Source organism: Hydra vulgaris, chromosome 04 (assembly GCF_038396675.1).
Source record: "Hydra vulgaris chromosome 04, alternate assembly HydraT2T_AEP".
Classification (NCBI taxonomy): Eukaryota; Metazoa; Cnidaria; class Hydrozoa; order Anthoathecata; family Hydridae; genus Hydra; species Hydra vulgaris.
In genome coordinates, this window is record NC_088923.1 from 6513554 (window position 1) to 6539409 (window position 25856).

Genomic DNA, 25856 nt, shown 5'->3' on the forward strand with positions numbered 1-25856 from the left:
ATTATATTTTGATGTGTTTAGATTAAAAAAAAACTAAAATTTCGATTAAAATCAACAATTTAAATATAAAAAAATAACAATTTAATGACAAAGTGGCAAATTATGATAAATTTACGCTTTACAGCTTACAAAACATGTTATTAAAAAAAATGCTTATAAAAAAAAAAACTATTATTTTGTTGGATATCCATCATTTTTTATTACTGCAGCCTAAGAGGCATTGAGTCCACTAAATTGCTCAAATTGCACAGCATCTTTGGCCATGCTTCTCCTCACATAATTGATTCCATCACTTCCAAAAATGGAAATCTTGTATTTATCACACCAAATAACTTTTGCCCAGTCTTCCTTTACTCACTCATTTTGTTCTTTTGCCCAAATCAAACAATTCTTTCGTTGTTTTTTTTTAAATATAGTTTTTTTCTGGGTCTTCTTGCTTTTAAACCATTTTCAAAAAACTTTCGGCGAATTGTTTTTGAATTAACCGAAACTCCGGTGGCATCTAAATCATTTTTATTTTCAGCTGAACCTGCTCTTCGGTTCTTAAGTACAAGTCTCATTATCATCTTTTCATCGTTGGCAGTTGTCTTCTTAATTTTTCCATTTTTTGGCATATTTTTGAAGGTATTGGTTGGCTTAAACCTTTCGCACAACTTCCAGATTTTGTTGCTCCATTTCCCAACTTTTTGGCGATTTCCATGTACGAATAACATTCTCTACGTAATGTAACAACTTTGCATCGCTTTGTAGGTGACCAATATCCTTTCGCCTTTTTTAAATAAAAGTACAATTTTAAAAAACACACTAAATCATCAAATGCACAGTCGACTTTTCACAAGCAATTTGTTGAAACTCAACTAAATGACTACAAAACAATGATCTTGTATTTATAGCTTCAAAGATTTATGGATAAAAATGTTAATTAATAACTTAATTAGTCATCACAATAAATAGACTAATTTTCACAAAAGGACAAAAATAATGAGACATTCACCTTTTACTACAGAAACCCATTAGCAGAGCAGTGACTCATTTTTGACACCAATTAACAATATTAATCCATTATTATGTTTAAAATTGATATAAACGATTAAAATTTGCGATTTCCTAGAAGTCAAATAATAGATGACGTGGTTTAAATATAAAAATAAATAATTAAATCCACCAAATGCATGATATGTCAACTTTTCTAAGAAAAATTGTGAAAATTACAGGGGTGTCTATTCCTATGGCCACTAGTTTAATGTTTTGTTTTACTGAAAGGTAAATAAAAACTAAGTATTTATGTATGTAAAATAAAAAATATCTTTATTTAATAAAACAGAATTATTAATTAAATTTATATAAATTAATGAGTGCATTTCTTCATCTGATTCGCAACTTGTTTATCTGGATGTTGAAGGCATCGAATTGTAGAAATATTTACAATCCTCTGGAATAACACCACTCCAGATTAATGACTGTAAATCTTTCTTTCTCGTTAATTGGAAGCAGGCGTGGATATGCCTCCTTTAATATAATTTTTTTTTAATTCCTCACCTGTCAGCAAAAAATTATATGTATTGTTTATTGAGTTGTACATTGTAATTTAACATAATATTATACAAGCTGCAATATTGATACCTGAGCATTCCTCTTCTTGTTGGAATCAATCTTAAAGAAATGCTCATCCAATAAATTATATTTGGATTGGATTATGTTTGCTTTTTCTTTTTCAAAATGCAACCAATTGACGGTGCCGTCAATTGTTTTTTTGGTTGCGTTGTGCATAATATCTTTTGTAAGCTTTTTAAGGTCAAAAAAGTCGTTATAATGAAGCGCTTGCACACTGTAAGGTTTTGGGTTAATACGTGCTGTGGATATCAGCAGAGCCCATTCTCTCGTGGTAAATATTTTTTAATATTTCCTTGCCCTCTCTATTGTTAAATGCATTGCATCTGCTTCTAAATAGGAATGGCGAATTCCATATATTTCAAATCTCTTATCTTTAGATTAGTAATTTTATTCAAACCATACAGCATTGCAGCTGACATATGCTTGTTATTTCCATGAAAATATCTATTAAAACTACTCGCATTATCTGGCCAGTGCTTTACAGGCTGAGAAAACATGTTTTACATCTACTAGATTTTAACGAGTATTTAAGCCCAAACAAAACTCAACTCAAACAAAAATTCACATGGTGAATAACTAAGCCGTGAAAGTTGCTTTAATCAGGTAAGTTGGAAAGATCGTCCATTTGTTTTGGAAAAGAATAACTTTCATCAGGCACAAAAACATTTCTAATCTAGATTTTTATTTGCAAATCATTTAAACTAGATGTCTTTGGACGAAATCGTGCAATATCATACTCACAAAAGAATTCACTTGACAACTTATTTGTATTAGACTCTAGTTTTGAAGTTTTAGCAGATAAAAACTATTTGTCTTTAATTTTACAATCATTTTTATTTAAAGGTAGCGAAGTATTCGAAGAACACGATTTTGAACTTATAAAGGATTTGAAGACACTATTTCCGTGATAGGATGTTATAAATTTTTTACATACAAATTTACGCCTCAAGCATTTCCCATCTGGAACGCAAACTAGAGGTACATAATAATTGTTTATGGGGAGTGGAGGATTTTATCGTTCAAAACAAAACAATAAATTCAAAACATCTGAAGATGCAGATAAAATACAAGGTTTAATTTTAAGATTAAACATAAATTTTTATTTTAGGAGAGAAACAATGGTTTTGTAGTAATACTGAACTTGTTAAAACACACAGTTGAAAGAGCAAGAAAGCAAAGAAAACCAGGACATAGGAATTCTTGAGATATATGTAATGCTTCTTCCTCAACAAGATCATGTTTTAGTTTTTCTGAATCTACAGAATGTGTGGACAGAGACACTACTAAAAAATAATCTATTGACGAAAACTCATTGGGATACTTTAAGCACAAGCTGAAAAACGATGGATAATTACGTTAAAATGAGGGATTTCAATATAAATCAATTGCTGTCAGATTTCTTAAATCCATTACCAAACTATTATCATCTCTCAGACATAGAAAACAAACTAAATAGACAATTACCAGTAGATTCAGATCTGTAAAAAAAAAAAAGAATAAAGCTTTTTAATACACAGTAAAAAAGATCTAACAACAAGCCTAATTTAAAATAAAATTTTATTTAAGTATTTAAATTTACAGTCAGATCAGGTTACAGGTAATATGTAACCCAGTACAATCTGCTTCATGTCCTGCTGCCTTGTAGGATACGCCTTTTTAGGCAAAGGCTAGGAGATGCCGATTCCGATTTAAAACACCCACTTCCTTGGGGCTTTTGGTTGAGTAAAGGCTAGAGATGGTGTCTCGATAAAAATACTCATCTTGGGCAGATGTTAAATGCACCCGGCTACTGTCTGGTAGAAGGCCTCCTAGGCAAGGACTTAAGGGGTAAACAGATTCTATCTGTTGACCAGCCTCGCACCCATTTTTCATCTATTAGGCTGGCGCATATTTTTAATACATTGTTTCCGGTTTAGGATGTTGAATGCTGGATCTTCTTGACTCAATGCATGGCTTTTGCTTGTGTCTCCTAATGAGGGTATATTATCTCCTAATGAGGGTACAGCTCTGAAACTCAGTTTTATGGTTCTGAGGCCGGCTGGTAGTCGGGTTTCCCGAACTCTGTTGTAGCTCTCAGAGAGGCTGATTCCATCAACAGCTGAAAAATATCAAAGTATTAACAGTGCCATGTTGCGCATGGATGGTGTCCCTGTTTGTACTTTTGGTGTGCATTGCGGAGGCCACATTTGGAGTCCTTTGTTTGCTTGGGCTATTAAACGGTGTTCTGAGTACTATCTATGCTTTGAGTCAAGTTCTTCAATATAATTTATAAATGAATAAAGTACCAAAAACTATAAAACACAAAAAACCATCATCATCAGCAAGTTCTCTAAACCTATCATTTACTAATATTCGTGGTCTTCGAAGTAACTTTTCTTCTGTTGAGTCATCTCTTGCAAAGTTCACCAGACCTACTTGCTCTTTGTGAGACTAATTTGAGTTCGGCTGCCTCATCTTGTGATCTTAGTGTTGATGGTTATCTTCCTCTAAATCGTAAAGACTCCAATAGTCACACACTTGGCCTGGGCATTTACATTCGTAAGAATTCACCCATTTGTCGTGAAACTACCTTTGAATCCACAGACTATTCTTTCATGTGCTTTCGTTTAGCACCACTTCACTTTATTGCCTTTCTCTTTGTTCTATATCGCTCTCCTTCATCTCAAGACTGCACTCTTTTTGACGTTATTTCTGATCATATTGACCAAGCCCTCTCTCTTTATCCATCAGCTAATATAGTTGTTGTCAGTGACTTTAATGCTCACCACTCTGAATGACTTAGCTCTAGTGTCAGTGACTCTGCATTCATTAAAGCCCACAACTTTTGCCTTTCTCAATCCCTAGCTCAAATAGTCAACTTTCCAACTCGCTTTCCTGACGCCCGAATCATTTACCTTCTCTACTCTACTTATGTCTTGTTTCTGATCCTAGTCAGTGCTCAGTTTCTCCACATTCATCCTTAGGTTCTTCTGACCACAGTTTGACCTCTCGAAAACTAATATCTCATTCTTCTTTATCACCTGAATCCCCCTATTATCGAAACTCTTACAACTAAAGTAAAGCTGACTGGGATTCTTTCCGTGATTTTCTTCGTGATGGCCCTTTAGAAATCTTTCGTCTTCCTGTCGACAAATGTGCTTCTTACATAACTTCGTGGATTCAGGCTGGAATGAAATCTTTTATTCCCTCTCAAAGATTCCAGGTCAAGCCTCACTCTCCTCCATGGTTTTCCTCACACTCTGCTGCTGCGATTGCCAATCGAAACCGTTACTTCCATATTTATCAGCAAAAAAATTCTCCAAAAAACAGACCTCTGTTTATTACTGCTAAAAACAATAGTTAAAAGGTTTTGTGTAACGCCAAAACCCACTATTCTCAGGTCATGAAATCTCGTATCTCCTCTCAAAAATTAGACTCTCGTGACTTCTGGAGAATCTTTAATAATATCAATAAAAAGGGCAAATCTATAATTCCACCTCTCTTGTATGGTTCAGACTTTGTCACCTCACCTAAAGACAAAGCCGAATTGTTTGCTAATAACTTTTCATCAATTTCATCTCTTGATTCCACTAGTTGCGTTCTACCTGATACTGCCAACAAACAGGTTGATCCATTGCTTGACATTCATATCACTTCAGCATCTTTATCTAAAGTGAGATTTTGCCTAGACTCTTCTACAGCTTGTAGCCCGGACAACATACCTGTTATTGTCTTGCAGAATTGTTCTCCGGACCTGTCGTCTATATTCTAAAAACTATTCAACAAGTGCTTATCAGATTCTTGTTTTCCAGCCTGCTGGCATCTGTTATCCCTATCTTCAAATATTCTGGAGAGCGATCTGATTCGTCTAACTACCGTCACATAAGTCTTCTTCCCATCATAAGCAAGGTTTTTGAATCTTTAATTAACAAACACTTAATTTCTTATCTTGAATCTAATAACTTACTTTCTGACCATCAATATGGATTTCGATCTTCTCGTTCTACAGCTGATTTGCTAACAGTAATATCTGACAGATTTTATTGTGCATTAGATGAAGGTGGAGAGGTTAAGGGTAAAATTGCTCTTGACATTTCAAAAGCTTTTGAAAAACGTTTGGCATGCTGGTCTTCTCCATAAGCTTTTTTCTTATGGTGTATCCGGCAACATCTTTAAGATCATTAAATTCTTCCTTTCCAATCGTAGCATAAAAGTTGTCCTCGATGAACAACACTCTTCTTCTTATTCTGTAACTTCAGGGGTTCCTCAAGGTTCTATCCTTATGTTTGCCGATGATACTACCATTTATTCTTGTCGTGATAAGAAACCAACACCCTCTGATTGCTTAGAGGGGGCATTTGAACTTGGAAAGGATCTCACTTCTGCTACAGCATGGGGCTCACAGTGGCTGGTGAACTTTAATTCAGATAAAACTCAGTTTTTTTCAGCCAATCGTTATCGCAATAATTTAGATCTTTCTATATTTATGAACGGTGATGTACTCGATGAGTCACCTACTCTTCATCTTATAGGATTAACTCTTCCAATCTTTCTTGGAAACCATATATCAAATCAGTTGCAAAAATAGCATCTGGTAAGGTTGCATCTTTTTATCGAGCTCGACACTTTTTTACTTCGGATTCTATTCTCTATATCTATAAATCTCAAATAGACAAGGTACAAAAACCCATTGTAAATATAGTTGGACCTGCTCTTGCAGCCAACCTCCAACCATTATCACATAATCGTAATGTTGCTTCTCTTTCTCTTTTCTACAAATACTATAATGGGCACTGCTCTAAAGACCTAGCATTTCTTGTGCCATCTACTAAAATTCATTCTCGTGTTACTTGTCATTCAATTCAGTCTCATTGCGTGACTGTTCCTAAGAGCTCCAACAACTCTTATTTGTCTAGTTTTTTACCTCGAACATCAGTTCTTTAGAATTCGCTTCCTTCATCTTGCTTTCCTGATTTATATAATTTGAAATCCTTTTATGTCGTCCGTCAATCGTTATCTTGCTCTACAATTTTCTTCCTTTCTCTTCCAGTAACTTCCAACTTTATTTAGTGGTTGCTTGCAGCTTTGTTGGAAGCGAAGGCGTTTAAAAAAAAACAACATATATATGTATATATATATATATATATATATATATATATATATATATATATATATATATATATATATATATATATATATATATATATATATATTTAAACAACTTTAAAAAGTATTCTACACAATAGAGTGCTAGATGTTCTTAAAAGAACAGAGCAACTATATATTATTAGAAAATCACTTAACAAAAATTTTTTCTGATGAATCTTTGTTGATGTAACACAGTGTTAAATGAAAAATATTTTTGTATATATACATAATATATATATATAAGTTTAATAAAAAAAAAAAAAAAATCAATTATATCAAAGCATTAGATAAATTAGAAAAATGGTTTCCTTATGCTTATAGTTTTAAAGCAATTTTAAGTTAAACTTATTATTATTATTATTTTTAATGTTATTATTATTATTATTATTATTATCATCATCATTATTATTATTGTTGTTGTTACTATTAATAATATTATTATTATTGATATTATTATTATTATTACTACTACTACTACTACTACTACTACTACTACTACTACTGCTACTACTACCACGTCTACTACTACTACTACTACTACTACTACTACTACTACTACTACTACTACTACTACTACTTCTACTACTACTACTACTACTACTACTACTACTACTACTACTTTAGTTGTAGTTGATATAAGAAATGAATTTTTACTAATATTTTTTTTTTACTTTTTGAAATAAATAGACATATGCTTACCTCCACCTCATAGCTTTCCCGAGTTGTGCGGAATGTCACACTCAACAGAAATATTTCTCTTTATTGATTATTGAACAGTCAATAAGCCATAAAGATCTGGTTCGTGAATGTAATTAATCTATTCGCGATTAATTTTCTTACAGACTGTAATGAAATGCTAGACATGCTAGAAAAATGTTTTTAAATAATCAGGTGAAAGTTTCTTTTCATATTTGCAATCGACAGAAACAAACAATTGATTAACAAATAACTTGCGCCTAACTTTTCCTGAAGTTACGCTACCGAACGATGAAAAAAACCACTTGTTAAATTAATAATTTTTGGACTATCGTTTGCCAATTAAAGAGGCCTAGTTAGGCGCAAAAATGTTTAGCCTAACTTGAGCTGACGTTACGTTACTGGAGGATGAAAAGGAAACAATTTAATAAGAATTTATAGCATTTTGAAATCTCGTCAGCCAAATAAACGGGCCAGGTTAGGCACGCCTGATATGGTCCGAAACTACGCTACCGATAACAAAATTAGAATCCATTTTACAAATATATTTTAAATTCGGAAGCCGGTGGAAAACGAGCAAGATAAGGCCTTTTTACTTATAAAAATTCTTTAGATATCGCTAACTTTCGCATAAAAATAAAAAATAAAAAAATAAAAAAAAAATAAAAAAATAAAAATTGAAAAATGAATTTTTTTAAAATTAGAAATATCAATTAGTGGACTCGTTACAATTTATGGTACACTTACCATATTCGGGCACAATAATAAGTGAAAAAATAAGACAATTTTTGTGTACTTAGCTCAATTGACTAAATGTTGTACTTTACACTTCTGTGCAAAATGCCATCGATATAAAAAAGCGTTTTTAGAACATTATTTTTGTTTGTTTAAAAGTTTTTTTATTATTTTTTATATTTTGTTTGTATTTTTTCCAAAATTTATTACCTTTTTTTTATCAGATAAATTTATTTGATCAAATAAACATTTAAAAATAAAAATAAGTTATGAATTATTTTTTATTGTGGTTCTTAACTTTTTCACAATACAAAAAAAACTTTAAAAAAGAAAACAAAAAAAAAAACGTCAATATAAAGTGTTCCAATAACGGATCCAGGGAGGATGGAGGTATGCATTCTTCTCCCGCCCCTCCTCCCACCTGAATCTGAAAGTTCTAAAATGTTTTGGAAATCAAGGACCTTTTTCTTTTCTTTTTTAGACGCAAATGTAATACAAAAGACAAAAATATTTCAACATCTTGACTAATCAATTGTGACTAATCACAGTCATCTTCATTCAAACCACCTTCATTCGGAAAACACTTGTGATATTGTATATTTGAAAACTCTCTTACTTTTCTTTTAAAATAGTCTGCCTCTTTAACTGTGTTGTTTTTAATCCAAACAAAGGTACCTTGGCAATTTCTGAAATGCCCCGCCTCATTCAAATTTTTCCGTTTTCAAAATTACAATTTAGAGACTCCAGGATGAGAGAATCGGGAAGTTGAGGCTTGTTTTTTTAAGTTAATAATTGTGATTTGAAAACTGGAACATACCCTGCATCGCTGCTTTTCTAAATATCTTTTTTAATTGAATACCTAAATTTGGTACGCATGGTAAAGATATATAATTAAATTCTGGCTTTTTGATGTTATTGTTGATGTTATGTTGCTTATTTCGCTTATTGTTTTTTTTTTTACAGTGTTTTGAACTATTTTTTTATTATGACCATTTTCTATTAACATTTTTGAAAGAAACTCTGATTCATGATTTATATGTTCTTTGCTACATAATGCAACAGCTCTTTAAATAAAATCTTTGAATATAACATAGATTATTTTTGGATCGTGACAAGATTGCGTCTTATTTACACATTATATTGTCATCCCTGCAATAGATGTATGCTCCAGGTTTGTTATTTTTTACTGAGAGATCAAGAAAAATTATTTCGTGTGAACCACTTTCTTTTTCAATTTTATATTTAATATTCGTGTGTTTATTATTCATAAACTCGAGAAAACGTTCTGATTCTGTCTCATTATTGTAAAACGGTAACATGCTTTTTGTATGATTTTACATAAATTGGTGGTGTAAGGTACTGTGCCTGCATTAACGCTTTTTCTTAATAATGTTTCAGAAAGCTTTTTGTCATTTCAAATTTTAATGATAAACCTACAGGACCAGCATCTTCTAATGTGTGTATGTTTTCATGTAAAAAAAGAGCAGTTTGACAAACACAAACCTAAAAGTATTTTTATTTCTAAAAAAGATAAGTTTGAACTGAGGATATGGCTATTAAGGAGTTGTTCTAATAAAATATCGATTGGTTCTTTAACTGGCATTGAAGAGTAAAGATAAACATTATTGAAAGAAACTTAAAATTTGCCAGGATCGTTATACTATGATTGAGCGCGTTCATCAAATTGTTTTGAACTTGAAGGTCTGTTTTATTAAGATTGTAGGTAAGTTGAATGAGATTTACTAAACAAATGAATAATTTATATGTAAGTGACTCTATTGTGCTTACTATAAATTGTATTGGGTAATTATTATTTGGTTTGTGTGTTTTGATAACACCATAACATTGAGGAGTGGCGTCACTTAAACAAATTGATTTATATTTATTTTCTGTAAACTTTGTTTTTAGGTTTTGTAAAGTATACTGGACTTTGCAAAGGAGTTTTTGAGTTGGATCATAGTTTACGATTTTAGATTTTCCAAGTTGTTTTTGAAATTTGTTAAGAGCATCGTTTTTTTTAGTTCAAACAAAGCCTGATCTTTTTTCAAACGGATGTACACTATTTGTATTGCTAGAATTAAGTTCCTTGAGAACTTTAAACTGATCCTTATTTAAATTTGTAAAAACCGGTTTATACATTTCAAAACTCAAACTGCATCTTGTCTAAGTTTATTTGCATCAGTATTTTTGTTTGAATATTTTAACTTTAAAGCTGCTGACTTACTTATACATATTATATCTATATATGGATTTTTTTTTTTTTTAATTTAGGATTTATTTGTTATGCTTCTAGTTTTTTAAAAATCTTTATTGTTAACCAACAAATTTATACTTCTTTTTATAAGTTTTTAAAGAGTTTTTTGTGATGTTATTTGAACAATGGTTTCCAGAACGACGTTGTCATAATCGCCTTCATCCCTGTTAAAAACATTGTCGCAAAAGAAACTTTCATTGTGTTAGGAAATTTAGTTTTAATAGCAAAGTTAGGAAAGCATTTCTTACGCTTTCCTAACTTTCCTGGTAAAATTATTTATTTCTATTGTTAAAGTGCTGCGACCATTTTAGCGGAAATATCCTTGGCAAATTTCAGAACTTTCAGCTACGACTGAATTTTCCTCTCAACTAGTTGTGCAGTTGATTAATTCTAACATATCCGAAACGATATCTTTAGTTCTTTTTCACCAAAGTAATATTTGCCACAAGAGCACTCTAATTTATCAACAACGAGATATGAATTAAATGGTAGTGTTGGTTTATATTTGGAACTAAGCAGTTCATTTAAAATATGCATTAAAATATGGCAATAACGTTTACAAAAAAACCAATATGTTAAAATACCCTAAAAAAACAATTGTAAAATCGAAAAATTAGTGGTTGTTTTTACAATGATGTATTAAAAATCATACACTTCCGTGACCACTTTAACTAAGATTTCCAGTAACCTCATCTTATACAAAACAACTAAACAAATTATATCATATAAAGAATGACCTAAGACTGACGCTCTTGTATCAAAGTGCTTATAAAGCAAAGTTCGAATACGAGCAATTGTTGACAACTCTGACAATTTCAAAACAGCAGCATCTATCACTGATAAATCCTTTGAAATCATGTTCATAAAATCTTGAGAAAAATTAAAGGATAAGTTTGATAGATTAAATAATAAGAAACTAAAAGAACAATAAATAACGGAAGCACTATCAACAATAACAACAACAACAAAACTAGAAAGGTAACGTTTAGTTAAGCCCAAATTCCATCGCATCACAAAAAATTAGTCGACCTTGGACCTAAGTTTGTTCCTACACCAAACTCAATAGCATATTTAGATATCATATTGTTTCATTTCTTGACAGATCCAAAGAAAAGTTCGATTTTAGTAAAGCTTTTATTTTCGATTCAAGAATATCAATACCAATAATATCACAAACTTAATATTTATAGCACAATAGAAAGTTCCTAGAAAGATACAGAATATTCTGGAAAGTTATTATATATCTAGAGGATTCTATGTAAGATTCTCAAATGTTCTGTTGTATCTACAAAGTTCTAGAATGGACCATAACATCTCCTCACCAGCTTGGGTTTACGGAGAGCAAGCGTTTTGATTAATCTTTGATTTGCGTCTACTAGATCGTCTTGCTTTGATTTGTTTTTTATCTGGACCAGTAGGTTCACATGATAATAAAGTGGGCGGCGCTATTATCGATTCTTCTATTTTTTTGGAGTCATAGCGATGCCTGAGTTGTTCAATATGACGATGCCAGACTAGACCATCAGGCTCTGCTTTCACTATGACAGATCGAGGACCGCATACTTCAGTGACAATAGCCGTAATCCATTTTAAGTTGTAATCATTATTTGAGCTAAAGTATCTGGCAGAAACCAAGTCTCCAACTGAAAACTTCACAACTTTGGAAGGGTTCATAGATTGTTTTCATTGTTGTAAATGAAAAAGGGATGGCAAAAGCAGATCGATATGCGTCCGAATTTGTCTGCCATTGAGTAAATCACTAGGGGAAGATTCATTTGCTAAAGGAGTTCGGCGGTAGACCATGAGAAATTCTTGAAGAGCATTCCTAGGAGGTAGGTTTGATTTCTTCATGGCTTTTTTGAAAGTTTGAACTAGTCGTTCCGCAGCACCATTTGTTGCGGGGTGATATGGAGTACCTTTGAGCAGGACGATACCTCGACTATTACACTATTTTAGAAATTCCTGAGAAGTGAATGAGGAATAATTATCGGTAACCAGAGCATGTGGATAACCGAAGTGTGCAAAATCTTCTTCTAGTAAATCAGTGTCAGATTTGGCACTGATAGAAGACGTATGATAAATACATGGATATTTAGATAAAGCATCAATCATGATAAGCCAATTGGTACCCATGAAATTGATTGGATGATCAAGATGTAAACGACTCCAAGAGCGTTCTGGTAGCATTCATGGATGGACTGCCGGTCTCGATGAAAGGTTTTGATTTTCCGCACAGGTAGTATACTGGTGTGCTAGATTGGTGATAGCTGAATAAATGCCTGGCCAATATACGGCAGATCGTGCGAGTTGTTTCATTCGTCGAATGCCGAAATAACCTAGGCGCAGTATCTTCAAGACTTGATCTTGAAGGGTTTTGGGGACGACAACACGTGGACCATAGAACAAGCATTTGCCTGAAACTAAGAGAGCTTCAGAAAGTTTTTGGAATTCCCGTATCTCGTCATTATTGTCGGATTCGACCGAACCATCTCGAACATTGCGAATAACTGCAGTGATGATAGGATCTTTGCTCGACTCGCAGACTAGGATATTCGGATCATGCATATTGATTTGACGGCTAACGGTTTCCACCGCACAAACCATTAAATTTTCTTCACTACTTTCCTCACCATCAAAATTGCGATCATGGTCAACCGGTAATCGACTGAGCGCGTCAGCGTTGCCGTGTTCAGCTGTCTTACGAAACTCGATTTCGTATTTTTATTGGCTGAGAATTAGAGTCCATCGAGCCAGTCTATTTGCTGCCATAGCTGGAGTAGCCTTTGTTGAACCAAACAGAGCTAGTAGTGGTTTATGATCAGTGACGATGGTAAAACGACGATCATAAAGAAAATGGTAAAACTTTATTAAACCAAAAATTATTGCTATGCTTCTTTGTGAATTTGACTGTAGCGACGTTGACAATCAGTTAAAATCTTCAATACATTTGCAATTGGACGTACAGAGCCATCTGCCAATCGATGAAACAATATGGCACCATTACCAACTTCTGAAGCGTCTGTTGTCATTCCTAACGGTTTCGAAGGATCGAAGTGATTCAGAACTGAATCAAATGATAACAACTGTTTCACAGTTTTAAAAGCTTACTGTTGTTCGGATGTCCACTGCCATGGTACATCTTTCTTAACTAGGCGATAGAGCGGGTCTAATGTCATAGACAAATTTGGAGGAAGAAATTTAACTTAAAACTGTACTTGACCAAGAAAAGATCGCAGTGTGTTAACGTCTTTAGGATCTGGCATAGCCAAAACAGCATCAACTTTGTTACCTTTAGCAATACCCTCTGAAGATAACGTATGGCCAAGATATTCGATCGAAGAACTAGCGAAAATACATTTTTCTAGACGACAGCGTAGTCCGTTTTTACTTAATCATTGAAGAAGACCACGCAAGTTGGAAATGTGATCGGCTGCGTTGTTGTTACTGACGAGAATATCATCGAGATAGAGAGCCTCACCAGGTAAATCACTTGTTAATTTATCGATTGTCTCTTGAAAGTACCCCGGTGCTGAAGTGATACCAAATGGAAGGCGTAGCTGAAGAAGAACACCAGTATGTGTACTGAGAGCCAGTCGTCTCTGAGAAATTGGATCCAAACAAATTTGATTATAAGCGTCAGCCAAGTTAATTTTTGTGTATCCATAACCGCCACGCAGTTTACACTACAGGTCTTCTGGCAACGGCATTGGGTAGCGATGAGGTTCTATCTGATTATTGATGGAGACTGAATAGTCGCCACAAATTCGAATCTTTCGTCTTTTTTGTACCGTCGTCGTTAAATTGAGTACATTTCCAAACCCCATGCTTATAACCAGCTTCGTAAGCGTCAACTAGATCTTCTTGAATAGCGAAAGGTACAGGTCTTGGACGGCAGAAGATAGGCTTGTAGTCAGGCTTGAATTTTATTTCATATTCAAAGTCTTTTAAACAACCCAATTCTGGTTTAAACAGGCTGGAAACTCGAAACATAGGACTCTGCACCTTTGTTGGAGATCTGTGTCAGGTTTGAGATGCTCAAAGACCTTAGCAACAGTACTCTTGGATGATTTCCTAATCTTTTCATCAACTGAAATATCAGGTAGCCGAATGCCCGATCGGCCAATAAGATTTAGTAAAGGAACAGAAGTTGCGTGGAACCATCTCTTCCAACAGGTTGTTGAAGCTTTAACGGATAATTTAACTTTCCCTAGTATCGGAAATTGATGTTTGCTTGCTGACTCGAATTGTAAAACTTATGATTGAAGATGTGGTTTACCCAAACTTTGCCATAAAGTACGGGTAATGAAATTGGTAGGAGCTCCAGTATCGAGTTCGAGTCTTATCGAATGCCCATTGATTAGGAGATTTTGTGTAATTTCATTATCAACATTGGTTTGGTTGACTTGGCGAAGTGCTTTAGTCTGTCCATAAATGAATATAGGCTTGACCGTCTTTCGGGATTCGGTGTTTTTCTTAAAACAAACTGCTTCAATGTGACCATTTTTACCACAAAAATTACATTCGGCATCCTTGAAACGACAATTTTTGCGTTCATGGGTCGATTTGCCACAACTTCTACAAGCGATTGACTCAGTCTGAGACTTGTTTTGTAGAAGAATTGGACTTCAATTGATTTTGCCCTAACTTATTGATTGGGAGAGACATCGGAGACTTTGAGGGACCAACGGCAGTTTTCTTGGCTACCTTGGCGGCCTCCTCGGTTTCGGTTGCTATTTCTACGGCCTTTGCGAAAGTTAGATCTTTGTTTTTGCACTTGAAAAGAGCTTTGAGCACTGCTTCATTTTTAATAGAGCAGATAAAATGTGATCGAAGAGCTTCATCCAGTGAATTTGTGATTTTAGCAAAGTCGCATGTTGCAGCCAAATGTCGAATTCGAGCAACCAGTTGTGGAGTAGATTCACCTTGATTTCGACCGATGCTTCACCAAAATTTGAATCTTTCACGAACAAGGAATTTGGTTGGATTGTATTGTTCTTTCATGAATTGAGCAATTTGATCATACGATAGATGGTTGACTTTCAAAGGAGTCTCCTGTTGGCTTGCAAGATTGCATAACTGTTTGTAGATGCCTGGGGTTTGACAACTAGAAAATAAGCAGCTTTATTATTTCTTGTTATACCCCTAGCTTTAGCGAATGTTTTGAATTTTTTCTGACAGTCGACCCATAATTCCGCTGTTGATTCAAAAGCAGCAAAATCTTGAGTGACCTTTGGATCATTGGCTTCAAGCAGTTTGACAATGGCGTCTTGTTGCTCTTTGATTTATCGCTGTTGTTCGGCTAGTTGTCGTTGACTAGTTTCTTGCAGCTTCTGCATTTCTGCCAATATTGCTACCAGAGTAGCACTGTAATTTTCTTCCATGAGTAGTTTTTAGAAAATAGAGAGATCTTCGTTGCCAAAAATATGTTATATTTCTTGACAGATCCGAAGAAAAGTTCGATTTTAGTAAAGCTTTTATTTTCGATTCAAGAATACCAATACAAATAATATCACAAACTTAATATTTATAGTACAATAGAAAGTTCTTAAAAAGATACAGAATGTTCTGGAAAGTTATTATATATCTAGAGGATTCTATGGAAGATTTTAGAATGTTCTGTTGTATCTAGAAAGTTCTAGAATGGAACATAATACATATCAGTTTCCAAATGATGTGCTTTAAAACTGCAATATAGTAAGAAACAGACTAATGGAATAGAATTAAGACAAAAAGTTTTAACAATTTATGAAATGGTCAAGCCAGTTGAAAATAATCTTAACGATGAATTTAGGAAAACTCTTTACGAAATTAGGAAAGCTCTTTACGAAATTAGGAAAGATATGAATATTCGAATATTTCCTAATGACGAAGGGTCTAGATTAGTTCGAATCAATCGAAATAACCCTCTAGGAAAAATTAAAGAACACTTTGGAGAAACCACTTATGGAATGTGAATTGTTTGTATGAAGATCAACTTCAACACTTATGTTTCCCAAATTACCTTGATGCTTTTTTTTCAGAACTTTTGTTTTATGATATTTTTCACAAAAATATCCCTGAAACAGTTACTGGACTTGCGAAATAATATGTGTTGAGCTTTGATAAAAATTAAAGCTGATGTGCATATCTGATGTCGTGAAAATGAAAATTTTTCCAGATGAAACTAAATATCTTTAAATTTACTACAAAAAACTTAAACATTTTTATACTAGCTTGTCCGTCTCATCTTGCATAGAAGAGGAATATTTGTGACTCTGTTTTATTTGCTTTTACAAAAAAATGCAATAATTGCATTAATAGTGTCAAGAGTATTTTGTATTACTGCAACATCTTTTAGATCAATATCTATTTTATCTCAAAAATCTAAGAAATTCCTCACGAATTGTAGCCTTTTCTTAAGACGTACTAACAAACCGCACTCTCAGTAATAACTGTACAGTTTCTAAAATATCTACTGTTTTATCAACTATGAACAAATATTCAACAGCATTGTTCGCAGCTTTTACAATATCTTCTAGCAAAACATGTTCAGACAAGTTAAACAAATAATTCTGCGTTCAATGTGATGTATAGCGGGCATTTTCAGCATCAAAATATTTTTTCAATTTTATACTCATAACGCTGCAGAACATTTCTTTTGTTATTATATTTTTCACGTAATACCAAGTCCACTAAATAACATTGTACAAAGGTTTTGGTTTCAAAAAAGATTGTAAAGTAGGATACATCTATTTTCAGTTGCTTTCAAGAGTTTGTTTTACTGAACTATTTATCTAACAAAGAATATTTTTATTTAGATTTCTTATTGTTGATGCCAAGGGTTTAGTAACTCGATGAGCCCCACGAAGCCATGCTGAGCTGAATCATTTGGCACATTTGATAAAATTTTTATATTAAGTGAAAAGATTAGTAATGAAGACACCTTAAATTCCCTTAAACTGGTTATAAAAATAAGGCACAAAATACTCAAAACACCTTTTTATCTAGGTTAACGTGATAAGCATAGAGTATACTAGGTATTTAAAAATGTCACTTTTTAAATCGTAAGGCAGATGATGATCAGTGAACAAACAATACGTAAGGTCAATATAATATTTCGTAGTACACAGTTTAACCTAGTATATCCACTTTAAGTTTGTCTTTATCTTGTTCCAGAGATCTTTATTGCGTAATCTTAATGTTAAATAAAACCAAAAAAAGAGTAGGTATTTCAGTTAAAGTGTTTAAAAAAAGCAAAAAGATTTCAGCAAACGAATAAATTCTTTTATTATTGATTTTTAATAATTTATCACCTTATTTCATTACTTTATCAACAATTTCTTGCGCATAATTTGTTGCCAAAACTAGTTTTATCAAATTTCAACTACATTAGTTGAAAGTGATTAACATTTTTCACAGTATTTTTACTTTGACTATCTTAAAACATTTTAAACCCTTGAGCAATTTTTTTGTTACTTAATAGTATTAACATATTACGATTTTTTTCCAAAACCGTACAAACATTTCTTCGTAATTTTTTCGTAACAAATCAACAGACGTCGTCAAAAAATAAATTTGTATTAAAACCGTACCGCTTAAGAATCAAAAAGTTTATTTTTACCAAAACACTATAATAGCAAAACTTTTATGGCACTCAAATTGGTAAAAAACACAAAGTTTTTTTTCTAAACTTAAAAAATGCAAGAATATCGCCCTCTAACCACCCCCTCCCTCCCCCTCTTCCTGCAGGCACCTTGGTACAATATACTCTAAACTTAAATGAAACGTGTTTAACAAATTCTCAGCAATTTGTAGGTACAGCAAGATTATGGTAAATTGATACCTGATTTGATGTTGTTAATTTGTATCCATCGGTCCAATTTAACGAAGCAATCGTTACATTAGTAAGAAGATTTCAAAAACAGATTTGAATGAACTTTTAGAACTTTGTCATTTTGATTGCTTTTATTTATATGAAAGTAATATACATGAGCTTTGAAACTCCGTACCAATTGGGTTAGCTCTTATGATGTTAGTTGCATAGTGTTATTTGCAGTTATATGAAAATAATGCTCTTTCATTACAAATATTATTTGTTGCAATCTTAAGTAGAACGTTCGGTAAAATATTTTGTCTGACAATAAATTTGACAACTTGCAACTTCTGACAATTTGCAAGCGCTTTCCTAATGTTGCCACTAAACGCAGTAGGTCCTGAAGTGGTGCAATCTAAATGCAATAAGAAATTTCTCAATGGTAGTTTATTAAAATGGAACATACACACTAACCATTTACTGGATCTCTCAAATGCAGTTCCAGAAATCTAATTACACCATTGTTCACACCAGTAGATACGTTAGCTCCGTCAGAGCCAATAGCTAACACATTATCAAGTGATTTTTATTTTTATCAAAGTAATCTATAATAGCATTCGTGATATTTGTTGATGATGCACTTGTTGGAGAAGTATGACCAAGAAAAATTGAGTGAGGTTCGTCAATCAATGTGATATGTTCCTCAGTAATTATGTCTTTACTGCTAATTGTTAATGCACAAAAAGTTTTATCTTTTCTCCCATCAAAGAAAATTATTCTTGGGCCTACTGAACACATAGCTAACTTTGCTTTGTTTGATACATAGCTAACTTTGCTTTCACACGTAGCTAACTTTGCTTTGTTTTGAGCGATTGTCTTAGATCCCTTAACTTGGTTCGATCTATGATAGCTTGACTGTCATATTTTTTTATAAATCCGTTTTCTAAAAATGTGGCAGTAGCAATTGCAGCTCTAGCAACATCAGATACACCATAATTGTCACATTCTCTGGCAACTATTGGAAACTTTATCATAATTCTGTAAGATTCACAAGCTTATTCACAGAAATCTGACAAATGATTGTAATCAACATTGCTCTGAGAGTCATTTATAAACTCCTCCTCACCAGAGTTAATTTTTTCATCTATATCAGATGTGAAACTAACTGATGCTTCAAGATTACATTTACTAACCGAAAATAAATTATAGCATTTCTGTCTCTTTGTTCTTCTTACAAATGCTTTGTTCAATATAAAAGTTTTTCCTTATATATAGGATCAATAACCATATTTCTGTCATTTCTTTGGTTCATTAAAAATTCATTCTCAAGTACTGCCACTTTTGATATTCTCGGGCATGTGCAATTACTTAAAATAAGGCAATTACATTCTGCAATGTCAAACAAAACTTTCCATTTTAGCAATTAATACTGCTGAAGTCTTTGATTCACCTTTTTTTTATAATCATTCTCAAATTATTTTGCAAGTATTCTGATTTCTGCTGCTCTATTCGCATTAGTAGTATAAAAAGGGCATTCCAGGACAAAATTTTTTCAACCATATCTCTACCCATATTCTCATATCATATTTCAACTATTATGCTAATCATAATTTCTTATCTCATTTCAACCATTATGCTAGCCATATTCTCATATCATGTTTCAACCATCACAATAACCATATTTCTTAACTTATTTCAAGCATAAATCTATCCATATTCTCATAAGTCATTTCACCTTTAAACCTACCCATAATTTCTAAGCCAAAATAAAAAAATATAAAAATAAAATAATGGTAGTATAACAACAATAATATATTTAATATATTATGGTTACATCATAACTATAAGCTCTGAGCTAAAAAAAATTAATATTTTTTATAAAAAATTAATTTTTGTTATTTTATATCAATTTTGTAAAGTTAAGTAGTAAAGTTTTGTAATTTTATATCAATTTTATAAAGTTAAGCTATAATTTCACAAGTTAAATCTAAACTATAGCTAATTGATTTCACAAGTGAAATCTACGCGTAAAGGAAAGTATGCCCTATTAAATAACTAACTTTTCAGACTTATTAATTCTTAATTATCAACCCAGTTGATAATAAAGAATTGATAAGTCTGAAAAGTTAGTTATTTAATAGGGCATACGAGTTGAACGACTCAGGATATCCATACCACTTTACTAATGATTTGTTTTTTAGTTTACGAATAACTTTTTCAATCCTAAATATTTATTAGTCAGTTTTTTGTAGTTTTTGTTCAAAAAAAAGACATTGTATTTTTTCATCATAATCGTCAGTTATTTTATGCGTTGGTGGATCTGCAAACTGAATCTGTGACATTGTAAAAACTTCTCCAATCCATCTTTGTGTGAATACTTTTTCAAACGTTCCAAATAAGTTTTCAATTAGTGATAACCCAGACAGCACATCTGGTTTTAATCTCGGAATTAAAACCCGTATAAACACGTGTTTGTTACGATCCAGGCGTAAACCAAAAACACGTAGATTTCACGGGAAGTTTAACTGGAGTTTGACACGTGTTTTCTAAGGTTTCAAACACCAGTTTTTTTATGTTTTAAATACGTGTTTTTGAGGTTTTGAACTCGTGTTTTAAGAGGTTTTAAATTCGTGTTTTTTATAGTTTAAAACGGACTTATGGCATTAAATAAAGTTTCCAAACGGAAACTTTATTTAATGCCTTAAGTTAGTTCAGGCATAAGTTTTCCAAACTTATGCCTGAACTAACAGCTGTTCAGCACGGTTTAATGATAAACCAAAAATGCGTAGGTTTTTTTAGACATGTTTATAGCTTTAAACATGTAAACCTTTTTTTATATATACTACATTATATTTACGAAAATTTTGTTGTTTTATTTTTGTTTTTTAAGGTAATTTATTTTACAATAATACTACGAAGAAAAAATAAACAAAGAAATAAAAAACCAAATCATTAAAAATAAGCTAATAAAAGACGCTTGGCACATGGTTACCATACATAATATTTAATTTCGATTGATCGCCTCTTCCGTCATTATAAAATCTAAAATCGTATAACAATACGCTTTCGCATTTTTACAAACAATTCCAGTAGCATCGAATGTTCTTTTTAATTTTTCTTAAAAGTCGGGTCTCGAACTTTACTAATTCCTCAATTGAGGTAACCTGTTCAAATTTACTTTCATTTATATCTTTATCTAAAGACTATTGCAGTAGCCCAAATTTCTTTTTATGTAATGGTGTGACACAATCATTTTACGCTAAAACATGGCATCATCCATGGGAGAGGTTTCGTTTGTCTGATTTTTTGGTCGATCTGTATTGGTAATGGTTTTTGATGATTCGCATTAATCTATTTAAAAAAAAAACAAGTTTTATAATAAATAACAAATTAAATGATTATCTTAGTCTATTGTTTTCTATTGTACCTAAGTAAATGCACTATAAAAAATGCTGTTTGAAAAATTCAGAGTGATGATTTGATGGAAGAGTAAAATTGCTTTTTTCCTTATTAATCACGTTTGTTTGTGTATGTACATTTAAACGGAATCGACCCTTCATTCTTCTTTTCAAATGTTTTTTAGAGCAACCTACTTCAACCTAAATAAGAGACGCCCTTAAAGAATTTATGAAACCCCTTTAAAAACATAATTCATTAAATATACTATTGTACTTTTTAAATATTATAAACTCTTAAATTAAATGCAAATAATTTATTACTTTGGAAAGACCCAGAAGCCCGAGTATTCACAAGTATTTTAATTAGCATTTGTACCAGGATGTAAATCCTCTTTTAATTGACTTTTGCTTATAAATATAGAAATCTTTAAAGGTTGATTCGAAACCATCTCACTTAGGTTTTGTTGCTTGTTAAAGTGCAAATATCCTGTTTTAAGATAAATTAGACTAATATAAACTCAAATATAGGTAATAAAAATAAATATAAGTTATACATTATATTTAAAAAAACCAAATGCACACATGCCCCCTGTTCATTAATAGTCACCTACGTTAATCAACATTAATAATATTATCTTCATTAAGTTTCTGAAGTCTTCTATAAATATATTGTCTTCATCTAGATTATGTGATAACAGTAAAACTCCTTAAAGATAAAATTTGCAAAAACAAAATTTACCAGAAATATTAGTGTCATTTTAAATTTTTTGAAGTTAAAGATAAATAACTAGAGTTTCAATACAAGTATTTTCATTAACAGTTGTACCACCATTAATATTTTTTCTCATTTTCTTTTTTGTTGAACATGTTTAAAACTTAGTAGTTGACTTTTAGTAGAATTAGTAAGATTATTTTAGTAAACTATAAGTAAGTAGAAGACTTATAGTAGAATCTTTTCAATTTATGTTTTGTAGCTTATTAAAACCTACATATTCTGGTTTGAAAATGTTATATATATATATATATATATATATATATAAATATATATATATATATATATATATATATATATATACATACCCACAAACAAAACAAAAAAAGCTCAATATGTGCTAATGCATATCACTAGCCATAGTCTTCTTGATAATAGACCCTTACCTTTATCAGCAAAAAAAAAATCACTTTTGCAATCAGATAGACTATGCAAGAAATTTTCTTGCTGGCTTCGGCTCATGCCATATTTTTTATACTGCCGACTTATTTTCGTATCTTCTTAAACAACTAAAACTTATTTTAACAATTACATAATAATTTTCAAATATAAACAATTGATTTACAGATAAGTAAAGTTACTTACGGACAGTATTTTGCAACAAAGTATTACTAGATTTTGCTGTCAATATTGGTAGAGAAAGTTTATTCGATGAAGCATAGGTAGTATATTGGTGCAGCCTCGCAACTCGAAGACAAATTTAAACATTCAGGAAATAAATTTCTAGCTTAGGCTGATCGATATTTTTTCATATAATCTTTCTTCTATGCTGAACTTGATCTTTTCATTTTTGTTAAATAATTATTATTATTAGGATATCCTATAGCATTTCGTACACACACATTTATATAAGAACAACACTAGTATATTTTAAACATAACAATAATAACAATAGTAATAGTAATAACAATAATACTGTTAACCCAAAAAATGTATTTTATGTATATATATATATATATATATATATATATATATATATATATATATATATATATATATATATATATATATATATATATATATATATATATGTTTATATATTCATCGCAGAAATTAACACACATATACAGATACAAATACACACAAATATACATACGCCGAAATAAACACACAAATGTGTGTATATGTGTATATATTACGTATACATAACATATACATTTACTTATAAGTGTGTATGTATGTATATATGTATATACATATATATATATATATATATATATATATATATATATATATATATATATATATATATATATATATATATATATATTTATATAGTCTATATATTATGTATGTATGTAACATACATACATAATATATAGACTTATACATACACACATATCTACATATGAATACATAAATAAACACATACATATTTTATATATGTTTTATGCATACATATATAAAATATACATTGTATAAAATATATAGATACACAAGTGCGTATGTATATACCCAGACGGCACATCTGGTTTTAATCTCGGAATTAATACCCGTATAAACTCGTGTTTGTTACAATCCAGGCGTAAACCAAAAACACGTGCGTTTCACGGAAAGTTTAACTGGAGTTTAACACATATTTTCTGAGGTTTCCAACAGGAGTTTTTTTATGTTTTAAATACGTGTTTTTGAGGTTTTGAACTCGTGTTTTAAGAGGTTTTAAATTCGTGTTTTTTATAGTTTAAAACGGACTTATGGCATTAATTAAAGTTTCCAAACGGAAACTTTATTTAATGCCTTAAGTTAGTTCAGGCATAAGTTTTCTAAACTTATGCCTGAACTAACAGCTGTTCAGCACGGTTTAATGATAAACCAAAAATACGCAGGTTTTGTTAGACACGTTTATAGCTTTAAACATGTAAACCTTTTTTTATATATACTACATTATATTTACGACAATTTTGTTGTATTATTTTTGTTTTTTAAGGTAATTTATTTTACAATAATATTACGAAGAAAAAATAAACAAAGAAATAAAAAACCAAATCATTAAAAATAAGCTAATAAAAGACGCTTGGCACATGGTTACCATACATAATATTTAATTTCGATTGATCGCCTCTTCCGTCATTATAAAATCTAAAATCGTATAACAATACGCTTTCGCATTTTTACAAACAATTACAGTAGCATCGAATGTTCTTTTTAATTTTTCTTAAAAGTCGGGTCTCGAACTTTACTAATTCCTCAATTGAGGTAACCTGTTCAAGTTTAATTTCATTCAAATCTTTATCTAAAAACTATTGCAGTAGCCCAAATTTCTTTTTATGTAATGGTGTGACACAATCATTTTACGCTAAAACATGGCATCATCCATGGGAGAGGTTTCGTTTGTCTGATTTTTTGGTCGATCTGTATTGGTAATGGTTTTTGATGATTCGCCTTAATCTATTTAAAAAAAAACGAGTTTTATAATTAATAACAAAATAAATGATTATCTTAGTCTATTGTTTTGTATCGTACCTAAGTAAATGCTCTATAAAAAAATGCTGTTTGGAAAAACCAGGGTGATGATTCGATGGAAGAGTAAAATTGCTTTTTTCCTTATTAATCACGTTTGTTTGTGTATGTACATTTAAACGGAATCGACCCTTCATTCTTCTTTTCAAATGTTTTTTAGAGCAACCTACTTCAACCTAAATAAGAGACGCCCTTAAAGAATTTATGAAACCCCTTTAAAAACATAATTCATTAAATATACTATTGTACTTTTTAAATATTATAAACTCTTAAATTAAATGCAAATAATTTATTACTTTGGAAAGACCCAGAAGCCCGAGTATTCACAAGTATTTTCATTAGCATTTGTACCAGGATGTAAATCCTCTCTTAGTTGATTTTTGCTTATAAATATAGAAACCTTTAAAGGTTGATTCGAAACCATTTCATTTAGGTTTTGTTGCTTGTTAAAGTGCAAATATCCTGTTTTAAGATAAATTAGACTAATATACACTCAAATATAGGTAATAAATACAAACATAAGTTACACATAATATTTAAAAAAACCAAATGCATACATGCCCCCTGTTTATTAATAGTCAGCTACCTTAATCAACATTAATATTATTATCTTCATTACGTTTCTGAAGTCTTCTATAGATATATTGTCTTCATCTAGATTATGTGATAAAAGTAAAACTCTTAAAAGATAAAATTTGCAAAAACAAAATTTACCAGAAATATTAGTGTCATTTTAAATTTTTTGAAGTTAAAGATTAATAACTAGAGTTTCAATACAAGTATTTTCATTAATAGTTGTACCACCATTAATATTTTTTCTCATTTTCTTTTTTGTTAAACATGTGAAAAACTTAGTAGTTGACTTTTAGTAGAATTAGTAAGATTATTTTAGTAAACTATAAGTAAGTAGAAGACTTATTGTAGAATCTTTTCAATTTATGTTTTGTAGCTTATTAAAACCCACATATTCTGGTTTAAAAATGTTATATATATATATATATATATATA

At 31.3% G+C, this 25856-nt stretch overlaps 1 long non-coding RNA gene across 1 annotated transcript; it reads right to left on the bottom strand.

The window, feature by feature from the left end:
* Positions 1 to 24408: 24408 nt before the first annotated feature.
* On the bottom strand, positions 24409 to 24992 carry LOC136078964 (uncharacterized). The gene is made up of 2 exons (XR_010637823.1): positions 24852 to 24992; positions 24409 to 24776 (listed from the first exon to the last, which is right to left on the bottom strand). It is a non-coding gene; the product is annotated as an uncharacterized LOC136078964 (long non-coding RNA).
* Between the last annotated feature and the right edge of the window lie 864 nt (positions 24993 to 25856).